The sequence below is a fragment of the Sminthopsis crassicaudata genome, chromosome 4, assembly GCF_048593235.1.
Source record: "Sminthopsis crassicaudata isolate SCR6 chromosome 4, ASM4859323v1, whole genome shotgun sequence".
Classification (NCBI taxonomy): Eukaryota; Metazoa; Chordata; class Mammalia; order Dasyuromorphia; family Dasyuridae; genus Sminthopsis; species Sminthopsis crassicaudata.
In genome coordinates, this window is record NC_133620.1 from 40,334,621 (window position 1) to 40,350,502 (window position 15,882).

The 15,882-nt window shown below is 35.8% G+C and overlaps 1 long non-coding RNA gene and 1 pseudogene across 1 annotated transcript in view; one reads left to right on the top strand and one right to left on the bottom strand.

The window, feature by feature from the left end:
- LOC141541846 (uncharacterized) overlaps positions 1–15,882 on the bottom strand; it is a 57,162-nt gene that overhangs the window by 26,505 nt on the left and 14,775 nt on the right. The window lies entirely within an intron of this gene.
- Positions 10,278–14,684, top strand: LOC141566567 (ras-related protein Rab-28 pseudogene; annotated as a pseudogene).

Genomic DNA, 15,882 nt, shown 5'->3' on the forward strand with positions numbered 1-15,882 from the left:
TTCTTTTTTCCTTTCCTTTTTCCTTTCCTTTTTCCTTTCCTTTTTCCTTTCCTTTTTCCTTTCCTTTTTCCTTTCCTTTCCTTTCCTTTTTCCTTTCCTTTTTCCTTTCCTTTCCTTTCCTTTTTCTTTTCCTTTTTCATTTCCTTTCCTTCCCTTTCCTTTTTTTTTCTTTCCTCTCGACTTCTCTTTTCCTCTGTCTCTGTCTCTCTGTGTTTGTCTCTCTCTGTCTCTGTCTTTCTGTCTCTGTTAGTTTCTCTGTGTCTCTGTCTATTTCTCTCTCTCTCTCTCTCTCTCTCTCTCTCTCTCTCTCTCTCTCTCTCTCTCTCTCTCTCTCTCTCTCTCTCTCTGTCTTTCTCTCTCTCTCTTTCGTTTCTATCAGGTCCAGATCTCCCTTTTTCCTTTTGAAGCTATTAATTCTCAGACCCACATGTCAATCTCATCTGATGGAAATCTTTCTAACTTGCCTGACACATTTCACTACCTTTAGAAAATGGAACATGAGGACCAAAATGGAACTTTTCCTTGGTAACTTCAGGTCATCAAAATGAATGCTTTTAGGGACAGGTCAGTTTTTTTGTTTTGTTTTGTTTTTGTTTTAGTTTTGCGTAGACATCTGAAAGACCCCAAGCTGTTATGCTTTATTGTTATTTTTTTGTTCAGTCATGTCCAGATCGTATAGATCACAGAACACCAAGACTATCCATGGGGTTTTCTGGACAAAGATGTTGGAGGCAAAGGGTGTGTGTGTGTGTGTGTGTGTGTGTGTGTGTGTGTGTGTGTGTGTGATTTATATGACTTGCCCCCAGGGTCACATAGCTCTTATTGGACTAAAATTTTCCTGATTCCAGGCCCAGTATTCTATTCCCTGAGCCACCTATTCTGCCTCTTATTCTTAATTAGTTCTTTTAAAAGATTCTCTTGATATTAGATTGTTACTTTTTAAATTTTCATTTCTTTTCAGTATAAATTCATCTTAAAATTCCTATACTGACCATAGACCAGATAAACTAAGCTCATTAGCATTGTGTCTAAAGTAAGAGGTAGTAGATCCTGAGAAAGGAGCTGAAGGACTCTTCTATAAGTGAACTGCTTGGACTTTGTGAAATCCATTTTGACCATTTGAAGGCTTTTTTCTGCTTCCTTTGCTGTATTCTAGATAGTTAACATTGCTGGATGTTATCTCTGCATAAGTGAAGAATCACTACAAACCATTCAAAATGTAATGTTAGCAGGAAGAGCTATAGAGGGACCTGCATTTCCTACCTCAAAATATTAAAAAAAAAAATGCAATGCAAATGGCCGGGGTCAATAAACAACAACAACAAAAAAGTTTGTATTACTAAGGTTAGGAACAGAGCACACCGCTATAAAGAGTGTGGATGAAACAAGCTTAATCTTTGAGTTTCAGACTTGAGGCATTATAGCCTAAGGTGGGAGATGGTTGTCAAGGAAAGATATGAATAAAGTGAACACCATTCAGCTGAAAATTATTTATTGATCTCCTTCAAGGTACTGCAAGTAATAAAAGTACTAGTCTTTGACTTTCAATTTAGGAAGGATAGCATGTGTAAACAAGCAACTACAACATAGTGGTCAATGACAAGAGCCATATGTGGGTTAAAGACTAAGTATTCTAGGAGGGCAGAGACAGGGAAGTTACTTCTGTAGTTTAAGATCTGGGGAGAAAAATAGAATAAATGACATGAGCTTGATTTCGAAGGATGACATAGATTTTGATAAATGATCACATAGGGACAGTAAATAGCATGAGCCAAGGCATGGAGTCAGAACAATCCAGGTTCAGAGAATCATGGAAAGTCTTGATTATCTTTAGAATTGAGCTTATAATGGAGAGTAGAGGGACGATGAGACTTGAAATATGCTTGAGAAATTGTTGTAGAAGTCTTTGAATTCTTAAAGAATTTGGACTTTACATGGTAGGAAATGGAGTGTTTCGGGAAGTTTTTGACTAAGGGAGTAAAACACTTGCATTACTAGATCTTTTTCCTGGCATATAGTAGGCACTTAATTAATGCTTGTTGATTATCTGCCTGACTGATAGAAGGTAGAACTTGAGTTTAACCTTAAAGGAAATTAGAGATTCTAAAAATTAGAAATGTAAATAAAAAGATGTTCTTGGATAAAGGCACATCCAATGAAAAGGAAGAAAGATGGTAGATAAGGCACTGTGTGTTAGGAATAGAGTAAGTACATGGACATTAGCCATGTATATGAAGACCAGAGCAATAAACAGACATGAGTAAAGATCAAAGAGGCAGACTCTAGAGTATCAGAGAAAACATCTTTGAAATAGCTGATCAGAGCATCCAGGGAAGATAGAGATAAAAATAAAGGCACAGGGAGACTGAAGGACTGAGAAAACAGATGGAGTGAAGGACCAGGAATCATGACAAGCGATGAGTAGATTCAGAGGAGGAGAGGTATGTGAGTAATGACAGTAAGGAGCTTATAATTTGAGAAGAAGCATTCTGAGTCAGACCTTAGAGAGTTTCAATTTTTCATAATATCAAATACACAGCAATCCAAATAGGTACCTTAATGTGAATAATGAGTCCCCTAAAGTGGTTGCATATATTCAAATTCACACTGTTTGAAATTATAATTATGTAAAATATGGCAATTGATTCCAGCCTGATGGAAATATAGTGAGAATTTGATAAAACAATGATTTTAGAGGATTCGGTATTTGTACCTATTTGGGACCAGGCTGTAATGTTGAATAGCTGAAGTGCAATAGAATGGAAATTGAGGCATTTTAGATTGGGGTATAATAAAAATTGTATATTGTACATAACTTAGTTATCACCCCGTGGTGATGTGGGAGAAGTGGGAGAAAGGAAAATTTAAGTTGACAAAAACCAAGATCATTAATAAAAGTAGAAGAGTATCTTGAAGGTCTGTAACTGAAAGAAATCAGGCTGTGGACAGATATTCAAATTGTAAGAATCAGATTCAAATATGATGCTTTAGAACTAGGGAGAATCAGTTGAAGCTTGAAAGAAATAGAATTTTTGATGGAAAATGAAAAGTAAATTAAGCTGAAAATATAAATAGTTTCAGAATGACTTAGCTGAATTCAAGAAAGACAAATTCATTATGTAGTATTAAGAGAAGTAAAGCATGTTTTGGTGTGCATTCATTCATAAACCATTGATTGGCTTCAATGTCTGGAAGAGATGGTTGGGCTGGATGGATCATAGGTCTGCCCCAGCATGGTACTTCTCATGTTTAGCACACTGGCTTTTTCCTCTGAGGGCTGGGCTCAATTCGTTATGCTCTGTAACATTCATCAGCGCCTTCTAAGATCTTTTCCTGATGCTTTGCTGAACAGAGAGTCAATAGAGCTATACGAATATAAAATGTTAGAGCCAAAGGGGACCTTTGAGATCATCTGGTCTAACCACCTCATTTTATGGATGAGAAGACGGAGTCAATTCATGAAAACGGTGATGGTGGCTTTGCAATTAAATGCTCAAACCTTATTCACCCCCATTTTTGGACAATGTCTGCTCTTCCTGAGAGAAAGACACAGGGAATTAAAAAAAAAAAAAAAGGTGAAATAAGGTTGGTCTCTTTCTCAACTGATTGAAAATATTGCTTGTCCTAGAAGGGAGGACATATGTCTCTCTTGATGATAATGTACAGTTTTCAATTTCCCTCCTTAGATTAGATCTCCTCTGCTAGAAGAATATATTGGCAACTCGCTTAGAGATTCATTTGCTCATCCATATAAGCTCACTGGGATGGTCCTATCTGGTATGACTCAGCTATTTACATTTGATTATCATAGGGGGTATATCAGCAATAATTGTACCCTAGAAGGTGTGCCATCTATCAGTGCCAACTGAGTTAGAATGATGCTAAAGAAGTTCCAGATGACTATTTTAAAAATTGCAATAGGAACCTGCAAAATTTGGGTGTTTATACTTGATGACTATCCTGTTGCAATATCCAAAATAATAATGAGAATAATGATAATGACTCTTGTTTTATCTTGTGCTTTATCCTTTCATACACATTCATTCATTTGATTCTTCCCATGGGCCGGTGTGATAGCTAATGCAAATATTGTTACTGACATGTTATAGGAGGAAAAAACTGAGACCCCCACTTACTCAGAGGTCCCTTACTCAAGGTGACCCAGTGAGTTACTGGATTTGGGAGCTTGATCCCTTGTCCAATTCACCTGGCAACAACTAAAAGAGAGCTTTGTATCTTACAATCTCTATTCCATTTTTTTCTAAATGTTATTTTCTGGTAGGGAATGTAAATTCTGATGAGAAGAACACCTTTCCCCCCTCTTTTCTATTTTCTTCTTCCAAGGCTGCACTGACTCTATCATTCTGGAAGACAAGAGAAAAATTGGATTTTGGGCACAGGCTCAGCATCTCAATAATTGTCAGGACAAAGCAGCTAAGAAGATTGACATAGCTTCTGTTTTCTTCTCCCAGTAATTTTATGAGGTATGCACATTTGTGTACATGAAGACTAATATTCTTAATGCTGTAAAGGGAACCTTCTTTAAATCATCTTTTTAAAAAAATTTAATAGTGATAAAAGGAACCTGTTCTGAATTTTTAATTTCAGGAGCCAGTAAGGAAATGAGGTTTCCAGGATTATAGTTTACTATTTTCTCCCTTCCCTATCTACTCTACCGTGACCACCCCCAATGCCACCAAGGCTCAACAGACTGCCCCTCCTTCCCCTCTCCTGGGCAGATTCTGCAGCCTCCTTTTCCAGTTCCACAAGCTCCTGACCTCGGTTCCTGTTCCTTTAGAATGACTGACTAAATCAAATGGTTTCTCATTTAGATTTAGAGCTGGAAGAGGCTTTATAAAACAAGTCCAGCCCTCTCTCCTTTTGCAGATGAGGAAACTAAGGCAAAAAGGGTTAAATACCTTACTTAGGGTCACACAGCTAGGAAGTATCTGAGGGTGGATTTGAATTCAGGTCTTCCTGACTTGGGCCGATGCTCTAGCCACTGCACCACCTAGCTGAATATTAATTAAGAAAACCACAACTTGTCATTTCTTACATTGTAATATATTTTCATTTAATTTGTTAAAATTTTCCTACATGCCATTCTGATTTGGCCCACACTCATGAGATTTCCATGCATGCTGCATTGGGACCTGCAATTCAATTTGATGAACATTTATTAAGCATCTCTACTATGGTGCAGACATCATCTTAAGTGCTAGGGATACCAATAAGAAAAGAAAATACAGTTCTTGCCCTTGAAGAACTTATAATCCAGTGGGGGGAAACAACACACAAAAGGAAGCTCAAAAGGATATAGGGTGGGGAGAAAGGCTATTACAGCCTCTTACCAGCCCTTGTCAACTCCACTCTTTCTTCCAAACCATTCATTATACTTTTAATAGATTCCTTAATTCCTTAATTATGGAAGCAGGTAGGAGGTGCGGAATGATGTTTTATGGAGTCAGAGCCAAACAGAGTTGCTGATGGAAAATGGAGTTACCTGTAAAATTCTGAAAGTTCTGGGTCTCTCATTAAAGAAGTTGGGAGTTTTTTTTTCTTTTGTTTTTTTGGTTTTTATAATCTACCCTTAAGTTCTCCACCCAGAAGGGAGAGGCAACTGAGGGAGCTGAGAAGGAAGGTATTAAGTATCAAAAGCTAAATCAATATGCTTGATAATAAAACTTGAAGTGATCATCAAATCTGAAGTAAAGCATAATGTTTCATGGAGTTGAAACCAAATAAAACTGCTGATGGGAAAATGGAGAGTGACCATAGTTCACAAATTTGGCACCTCTGCACTACACCAAAGATTGGACAATTTGAGCAGTTTCCTAATTGGCCTCCCATAGAGTGCTGGGTCTGGAGTCAAGAAGATTCATCTTTAGGATTTCAGATCTGCCCTCAGACAGTGATTAGCTGTGTGATCCTGAGCAAGTTATTTAACTCTTTGCCTCAGTTTCCTTAAATGTAAGATGAGTTGGAGAAGGAAATAACAAACCACTCCAGTATCTTCACCAAGAAATCCCAAATAGGATCACAAAGAATTGGATATGACTGAAATGACAGAAGAACAGAAGTCTTTCTCTCCTGCAATCCATCTTATGTGCTGCTTCCTCCTCCTAGACTAATTAATACAATCTGAGATTACTGAGAATCATTTCTTCAGTATCTGAACAAGAAGTCTCCTCCTAGTGAAGGCATCAGCTTACATGATTCTATAATCACCCCATTCTGTAGATCAATAAGTTGCGACTACAAGAAGTCTCAGAATCACACAGCTAGTAGAAGTTGATCTAAGGTCTTTACAATTCATATCCAGAGTTCCATCCATTGTGCTCCCTGATTTCTTTTTTAAAACCTCCCTTTGTTTTTTATACTCACTTTCTCATAAAAAAAAAAAAAAAAAAAAAAAAAAACCAAACACTTGGCTTGACTTGACTTGATGACTAGAATTTAACTATTTTTTCCTAGATATTAATCCACTCCTACTCCAAACAATAGGTGTTCCTTTTGTAGCTGTTCAGTATGCTCTTATATGTCATCCTCTTCATTAGAATGTAAATTCCTTGAAGATATGTATAGGCAAGCAAAACCTTATAAATGAATTTGTCTCCTTCATTAGAGAGGAGACTTCTTGAAGGGAGGAGCTTTATCACATTTATCTTTATATCTCCAGCACTTAGAAAAGTGCCTGACATATGATAGACACATAAGTACTTATTGATTTAGGATAGTGGCTTTATAAACATTTGTTGAATAAATGAATGAATGGAATGAGGGCAGCTTTGAGTATAACCAATATTATTATTTTAAGGAAGGAAAATCCATAAGAACCTCACAAAATTTCACTTTTACTCAACTTCTTCTTTGGGGGCTCCATGATCCCACTCATGGACCTTGAGGATGTACGGGTATTATGATGCTTGATTTGTCTCTAATTTGCTGATTGACCTTGGAGGTCAGCTATCAGCTCCTTCGGAAGTGATCTTGTATGTCTTGCTGAGGTTGAAATCTGGCAGAAAGGAGAAATGCAAATGAGCATCTCTGAAGATGGGTAAATCACTTTCCTTCTCTGCACCTTAGTTTCCTCATCTTTACAATGAGGAGTTTTCTTGGGTCTCTTCTGGTTCTAAATTTCTGATCCCATGCCCTTTTGATTTATGCTTCTCATGACATTACTTTGAGAGTGAGAAATGAAATCCACTCTTAGCACCAGCCTAATGCCTCTTTCCCTGTTCCAAACAAATCAGATGCCTTATTGAGAAACATTAGCTAGAGAACAGCTGCTGCCTTTCAATTTCGACCTAAGGTCTAATTAACACGATGGCAAAAGAGGACACAAGAATTTATCCAAAAGAGAGTTTACCACTACCAAAGTGACTAGTCTGATAATGATGATGGAGAATCCCAAGCCCCCGGCACCAGGTGGCTTTAAGGACAGGAGAATAAATCCCACGAGGTCCCTGTTGAACTTGAGTTCTTTCAAAAAATCACCAGACTAACATGTTTTTGTGGCTGGACTTCTCTTTGCAAACAGAAGGTGTCACTGTTTTTCTCTGGTTGTTTTAACAAAACCCTTCTGGAGAAGCTTGAAAAGTCGTTTCATAATTTTTTCCTAAACCACCCTCTTTGGAGAAATTTCAACAAGGAAATATGGCAAATCCATCAGAGCTCATCATTCACTAGATTTTGCCAAGATAATATCACCTAATATTTGATTTTTATTTAGGATGAGGGTACCTCTAGAATCAAGAAGGAGCTTCAGAGGCCATAAAGTAAGAAAACTAAGGGCAAAAAAGGTAAAATAATTTGCCCAACATCCCTGAGATGAGTATCAGAGGTGAGAACTAAATTCAGATCCTTTGGGCCTACTTTGTAGTCTACATTTATTTATGTAAATCACCTTCAGGAGCATTTACCATTGAATACTAAACCAGGAGTCATGGGAACTTAGGTCCAGTCTCATTAATGCCTTGAATAATTTTGGCTAAGCCCATTAGATATTATCAAAGACAGAACTGGCCCTTAACAAATTTGGCCTAAAAACACAAGTAATATTAGCAGCTTTTTTAGGGTTAAGAAATGTGAGCATAATGTTTTAGAAAGGAATATTTTTATTTTTTAAATTAATTTTTTAAGATTATTAAACATTGATTTTTTTTCTCTCATCTTCCCAGTTACTATGAAAAAAGAAAAAAATAATCACAAAACCATGTATTAAATAAGCATAGATAAGCAAAACAAAATAAATTCTTCTATTGGGTATGTCCACAAATATGTATCCCTACCTGTGTAACCATGGACAGTCAGTTGGTCATTTTGACCTCACATTTCTCAACTATGAAGTATAGAGGAATATGTTGAGGTAAGTTCCAAACTGGACTAGGTAAATTTCCAGGAATAATTTTTTTTTTTCCCTGAGGCTGGGGTTAAGTGACTTGCCCAGGGTCACACAGCCAGGAAGTGTTAAGTGTCTGAGACCAGATTTGAACTCGGGTCCTCCTGAATTCAAGGCTGGTTCTCTATCCACTGCACCACCTAGCTGCCCCCTAGGAATATTTTTTTAATGAAATACCTATTTGAAAATAATTTAATTACTCACTGTAGCTAACTAATAGTAGTCAACAGCTAAATTTTCAGGAACCTGCCTTCTGGGTCATACATGGTAGTTTTATGAATTTCATAATTATTTCATAATCTTATCTGACACAGTCAACTTCTATTTATTAAGGATGTGACCAGAACACTCCATCCTTGCTTCTCTTGGCTCCAACCAGAATAATAGGTCTCAGGAAAAGGGGAATACCAATGAACTATGAGCTATGTGCTTGGGAGGAGTATATTATTTTCTGTTGTTAATTGATGGGACCATCCTTAATTAAAAAAAAAAAACAAAAAACTTATTTTTTGAAAAACAGTCCTTTAACTTGTTCTTGATATACAAGAAGTCTAATGTAGTTTCCCTTTCTTAAGAGGAAAGAAGAATGAGTATTCTAGCATGGGATCTCACTCTGTCATAATTTCTTGAGCTCCCATTTTTTTTTCCTATAAGGTTAATCATCAGAAAACCAGGTCTTTTGTGACCTTCTCTTTCATTTCAATTTGAAATTGCCATTATTATTTTCTCAATTCATAGAAGCCATTTTTGATGAACACGTATGATTGTTATTATTGATCTAGAAATTTCCCTGAAAGTCTATATCTGTGTGTCATACTTTATTTAGTATCCCTTCTTATCCAAGTAAAATTATATATATTTATTCAGTAGATTCAGCCTACCTTGTGTCCATTGTTGAAAGTTAAAAATACAGTTAAAAAAATTGATACTGAGTTAATACTCAATAGTTTAGGCCTATAAACACAGATCATGTTTATAGTTGTTTAAAAGGTAGAAAAGGTAGGCATATTAAGTTTTAAAGAACTTTTTAAACTAAATTTTATCTTTTGTAATTATCAAATATTTAATTTTTTGTCCCTCTTACCTCTATTTATCACTGTAAAAAGAACAGACACAAAAAGCATGTAATAAATGAGCAGAGTTAAGCAAAACAAGAATAAATTCCCATAATGACTATGTCCACAGATGTGAATCCCATTCTGCATATTAGTCTAATGCTTTAAAGAGCAGTATTTTCTTAAAACCTTCAAGGTCTCTTTGGCAGTGAATGACCAGACCCAGTGTTCTTATTCTGATTCATAATATGTTAAGTTTTGATAATAAATGAACTCTCAAATCCAGCAATCTCAAGAGATTAGAGAGTTGTTAAGATTATCCAGAAATTAAAAATCATGTTAGGGACAGAGAGGGCTAGAGATGTCTAATGATCCCAAGATGGTGTCCTTCACCATGACTTAGCAAGAAGATTAAAAACTGAAGGGCTGAGGACCAATCTGCTCTCTTGCCATCTTTAGCCCTGGATAGACTCGTTTCTGGAAGAGTATGTGGTCACAGGTTGATGTGTGCCCCATGGAAGGATGGGATGGGAGTGGAACAGAACATAGAGAGCTTTGCAGTGAAAATGGTCATGAAAAACCTGTGGGATGAACATTGTATTCTAGAGAATTAAAAAAGAAAAGATTGGTGTGTTTTAAAGAGTCTCTGAAAAACAAAGGATTTCATGTTCCATAATGATCTCTGGTTTCTTGACCAATGTGTCATGGAATGCCCTTACAAGTTACCTTGTAAGAACTATCAGAAAATGAAGCATAAGGGAAATGAGACTATATTTTCTCTTGAAAATATTTTTTCCTTCAGGGGCTACCACTGTGTAACGATGATAACAGGTAATCTAAGTGGTCACTTTGCTGGTGAATTACAGCAGAGTTGACAGGACAAAGGGACAGACCATTGTGACCCAGCACTTTTATTGGCTGGTCACTCATGGGTGAACAGAATTGTTTCTTAGTGCAAGAGGGGTTAGATCAATGCCAATTCCAAAATTGCTATCACATAAAACATTTCTACTGTAACTTTTATCTTCCAGATTTCATTTTCCAACCCTATCATATCTCATGGCATAAATCATTGAGATTGTTGGATTTCCAATATTTTAAGATAAGTGGGACCATTTTGGTTATTGCTTTTGACACTAGTAAACTCTGGATCATACATCAGTATGTAGAGAGTACTTTAGGAAAAAAGATGCACTGGGAAAATAATACCTAGATACTCAAACACACTTCCAACTGTTTTATCAACTTAACAACATTAAAGCACTAACTATATGCAGACCTGTATTAAATACTGAGGGAGATATAGCATTTAGATCAGGCACATGCTATGCCTTGATAGGCTTTATTTTATGTAGGCATTTTTTTTTCAGGCAATGTTCTTTGGTTAAGACCTCAATCCAAACCTTCCAAGTGACAGATTTACTCATTTATTAATTTTTTTAATTCTTTTATTTCTTTAATAAAGTTTTGCTAAATGTTTACTATGTGAGTCAGTGTAACAGTGCACAGAGAGCCAACTCAAAATCTGAAAAAGTTGAATTCAAATCTTGCCTCTGATACATAATCACAGGCAAAGTCACTTAACCCCTCAGGTATGCTCCAGACAATTCTCTATGATTATTAAGTTAAACAGCAAGTGCTAGCCTGAATCAGTAGAGGATGCTTCCTCTCTGTGCATTCTTTATACCCAAGAAATTATTAGTCTGGTTTTCCTATAATGTTAAGAATTGAAGCACAATGAAAAATAAACCAGTCTCTGTTCTCAAAGAGAATACTAGGATAGAAGGGAAACAGTTCTAACAAACCAGAACCCCAGGGGAAGTTCCAAAAATGAAGCATTTCTAAGCTGAGCCTTGTGTGAACATAAGGATAACAATGGGCATTCAAGGTATGGTAACATGTAAGGTGGATTGGGTTCCATCCCAATCATCGTAACATTCTACTGCTTCTTAGAGCATTATTAATATTATTATCTTACAGCAGAAGTGATGAAGATAAGACAAAAGGTGAGAAAGCCAATTTTAATTCTATCCATTGTCAAGGGAATCTTAGTCTGAGTTTCAGATTAACTACTTTATCTTCCAGTCACTGGGTGACATCAAAACTCATTAGGACATTGCTGGTGGGAACACCAATAGAACACCCCTGCTGGTCCACACATCCAGCACATGGCCATTAACTTCTAAGAAATACCCATTACCCAAGCAAAATAATTAGTCCTCCTAGGAGAATTCTTTATTTTTCCTTCAGGAGTCTGTGTACTTTGTTAGGATGCTCATGGGAGAATATTTGACTTATATTAATATTAGTGTCACTATCCACTTCTTGTTGTTAATAGTATTAGGTGATTTGAATAAAACATCCAGTTTGATTCATTGTAATAAATTTAAATTAGTTCTCTCAGGGGCCCAATCTGAAGAACTGCTAAGTCATGAATATGATGCTACATGGTTTACCTTGTAGTGAGAAGGGTGAATGGCAAATTTGGAAGAAGAGAGATTTAAAACTAGAAGAGAACTTTTTTATTATCTAATCTAAATATTCTTAACTTTTTCATGTCATGGATCCCTGTGTGAGTCTGGTAAAATCTGGTGACCTCTCTAAGAAAATGCTTTTAAATGAATAAGATTAGAAAAAAAGTGATTAAAATAAAATTACAATTTTCAAAAATAATTTCAAGATGCCTATATTAAGAAATATTGATCTAATCCAACCTTCATTTCCCAGTCATCCCTTTAAGAGTGTTTCTCATCTATTGTGGGTATATCTTGTCTATATATTTTTCCTCAATTAAAATGTAAATTACAATTAAATTACATTAAAATGTAAAAATAATAATAACAACAACACTAATAATAACTCACATTTATGTAACTCTTTAAGATCTGGAAAGTACTTTGTAAATATTAACTCATTTTATCCTCATAACCCTGAGAAGTTATTATCCCTAACTTTACAGTGAGAAAACCAAGACAGAGATTAAGTGACTTGCCCAGGTCACATAGCAAATAAGTGTCTGCAGTTAGATTTAAATTTGTTCTTGACTCCAGATCCATTGCTCTATTCACTGCACAACAAGGAGTTGTTTTCACTTTTTCCTTGTACTCCCAAGCTTATTAAATAATTGTTAATAGATTTTGCATATGAGAAACTTGAGATTCCAAAAGGTGAAGTTGACATGTACCAAGCCATACAAATTATGAGTAGGAAAGTCAAAATTTGAACTCACATCTTGTGACTTCAGATCCACATTCTGCTTTCTATCAAACACTCCATGTCTCTCATTGTTGATCATTGAACATTTTTTCAGGTCATCTATTAACATTAGCTTACAAAGGTCTCAGAGTGAAACATCTAGAGGCAGGAAGTTCTAAGAATAAAGTCTCCTAAGATATTTGTGGTTCTGAAAAAGTCACTTTAGTAGCAATCTGCCTCAGTTTCCTCTTCTGTAAAATTAAGATGCTAATAGCCCTTCCCTCACAACATTATTGTAAGGATCAAATGAAGCAATATTTGTAAAGTGTCTTGCACACTCTTCAGGGCTATTATTGTTTTTTAAAAAGGTGAAAATAGTATATTTCAATCCAAAGTCAATCTCCTTTTGTATGCAGATGCCATTTTCCATCCCAAATCTATTGGAGTTGTTTTGGATTATATTGCTGAGAAGAGTTAAGTTTATCATAGTTGATCATTATAATTTTGCTATTACTGTACAATATTCTCTGCTCACTTTACTCAATGTTATTCTTTCCAGGTTTTTCTGAAATCAGCCTTCTTATTATTTCTTATTCTCTAATACATGGTTAATTTTTGTATAGGTATCACTGAGAAAAAGATATATTCCTTTCTCTGTTCATTCAATTTTCTCTAAAGATCTATCTCTTACCTAACTTTTAAATTTTAAATTTTATTCACCTCCCTAACTTCTTATTTATTTATTTTGTGGTTAGATTTATCTAGTTCTGATAGAGGGAGATTGAGATCCCCTTACAGTAAAGTTTTGCTATCTATCTTCTTGCAACTCACTTAACTTCTCCTCTAAGAATTTAGGTGCTATACTACTTGATGCTTATATGTTTAGTATTGATATTACTTAATTATCTGTGATATCCTTTAGCAAGATGTAGTTTCCTTTTTTATCTCTTTTAATTAGATTTATTTTTGCTTTTGCTTGATCTGAGATCAGAACTGCTACTCCTGCTTTTTTACTTCAGCTGAAGCATAAGATATTCTGCTCGGGGATATTGTTGTCACTATCATAGAACACAGATAACCTTCTGGTCATCTCAAAGGGCAGAGAGGTTATCTAAAAGTGAGAATGTGATCATGAAATAACAATAAAACAGTCTATGTGACAGAGACATATCCAAAATCCAGCAGATGATTACCATCCACTCCTGACCTTTTATAATTACTCAAGCACAAAAAGATACTGCCAGAGAAAGTAATGGAGGAGATTACTGGGTCTTCCTCAGGGATGGAAAAGTTAAGGACTCGGGTGGTATTTTCATCCCTGGCTGCCTATCAAAGGCAATGGATTCAGAAAAGAAAAAAAGATGTGGGAAATGAAGAGTTGATTAATAAAATGACATTTGAGATTAAGATTTGGATATCTGGATTATGATTTAAAATATAAGAAAGGCAGGTTCTGGGAAGCATTAATACAATCACTGGGATAAAGAATAATTCTCCTTAACCTCATCCTTAGTGCTAAATTTATTTTTGAGAAAGATAACATTACCAGGAAAACTTGAATATTCTTCTGCAATTTTAGGAAATGAGAGGGCAAACAATCCAAAATGAGATGTTGGATAAATATATCTGTGGAGTATAGGGAGACCCTGTGTACAGTACTACAAATTACCAAAATTTTGAGAACAAAGTTAATGAAGAATCCCAAACCCAGCCACTGGTGGTCTTGGTGGGTCGTAAAATTGATTTGGAGCACACGAGCACAGTAAAACCTGGTAAACACCTGGTTTTGCCAGGAAAATGGTTTCAGTAGCTACTTTGTCTCAGCCATGGCAGCAGACTCGGTCTTCCTAAGATTTCATAGAGTGGCTGCTGAAATCTTTGGGATCGAATTAAACAAGGCTAAAATTGAACAGTCACTGAGGGTGGTGAAGACAGATATTGTAAACTGCACTCAGGAGCCTTTGTCAATAACTATTAACCCTCCTAGGAGCTCATGCATACAGTTCAGTGAACATATTTTTCTTTGAATTGATCAATTTGTCAGCCCATATATCTCTTGTGTGGATGGACCCACTGAGAACTTTTGCTTTAAAAGTGACAGTCTCTTATAACACATTTAGAAGTTTCCAAAAAGAAAAAAACAAAATAAAACCAACCAAACCATATTATGCTTCTATGTGCAACAAAGCAGTAGACATTTCCTTGCATTAACAAGGACTACACAATTTGAAATCAAAATTGCAAATCTATTCTTTAGAATAATGCCACTTTCTTAGGACAATCTGATAGCTAAGTTGCTGCACTGATCATGTGTCTTCATGTCTTTCTAACCAAAGTTACCATTGGCCAGGAGGTCTTTTCTTGAAAATCTTCTAATCCTAAATCAGATGATTTGCCACAACCCTGTCTCATCCTATGGCTTAAAACAACATATATCAAAGTATAACTCAGTAAGTATTGTCAGAATAAAACAATTAAACTTAAGATTTCCCCCCACTAAAAATAATTTAGCAGACATCTCTTAGAGAAAGAGAAAGCAATATAATATTTCAAAGCTGTATTTAAATGAAAATTCTTATTTAGTGACTATACCTCTCTAGAACAAAACCCCAAACAAGAAAGAAGCTTCATGTGTCTTTGAGAAGCCATTCATAGTTATCATCAAATCCTTGCATTAAAATTCACATACTTATAGGAGACACCCCCAAGCCCTCGATCAGAGTCTATTTCCTCTTAATTTAGGCACAATTCAAACAAATGAGACTAGAGTAGGTTTTTTTTTCATCTATAAAAAATGTCTTAAATTGTTCACATTGTAGTTGGAAACTCACTAAGTAGAGAATATTGATGTTGTATTTTTCTTGCCGAATCGCCGTCATTATCTATTGTGTAGATGGCTTTATGAATTTTGACGAACATTCACCAGCTGTTCCATGTGAAGTTTCTTTTACAAACTGTTTGCTTAGTGATGTACTCAGAATGAGTTATGAAGCATTGCCAGATCAATGTGGATCAGCCCATCCTCGGTGTTCGGGTGGCCTTTTTCTCCTTCAAATAAATTACTTAAATGATCTAAATCTTTGGCTCATTGACTCCTTCTGGAGTTAATCTAGGCTCATCTCCAAAATAAAGCTCTGGTATAGCTCATGAGCAGATTTCCCCAAACACAGGCAACAAGATACCTGCTTCCTGCATGATGACTCGGTGTCCAATATTGACATCCAGTGTGGC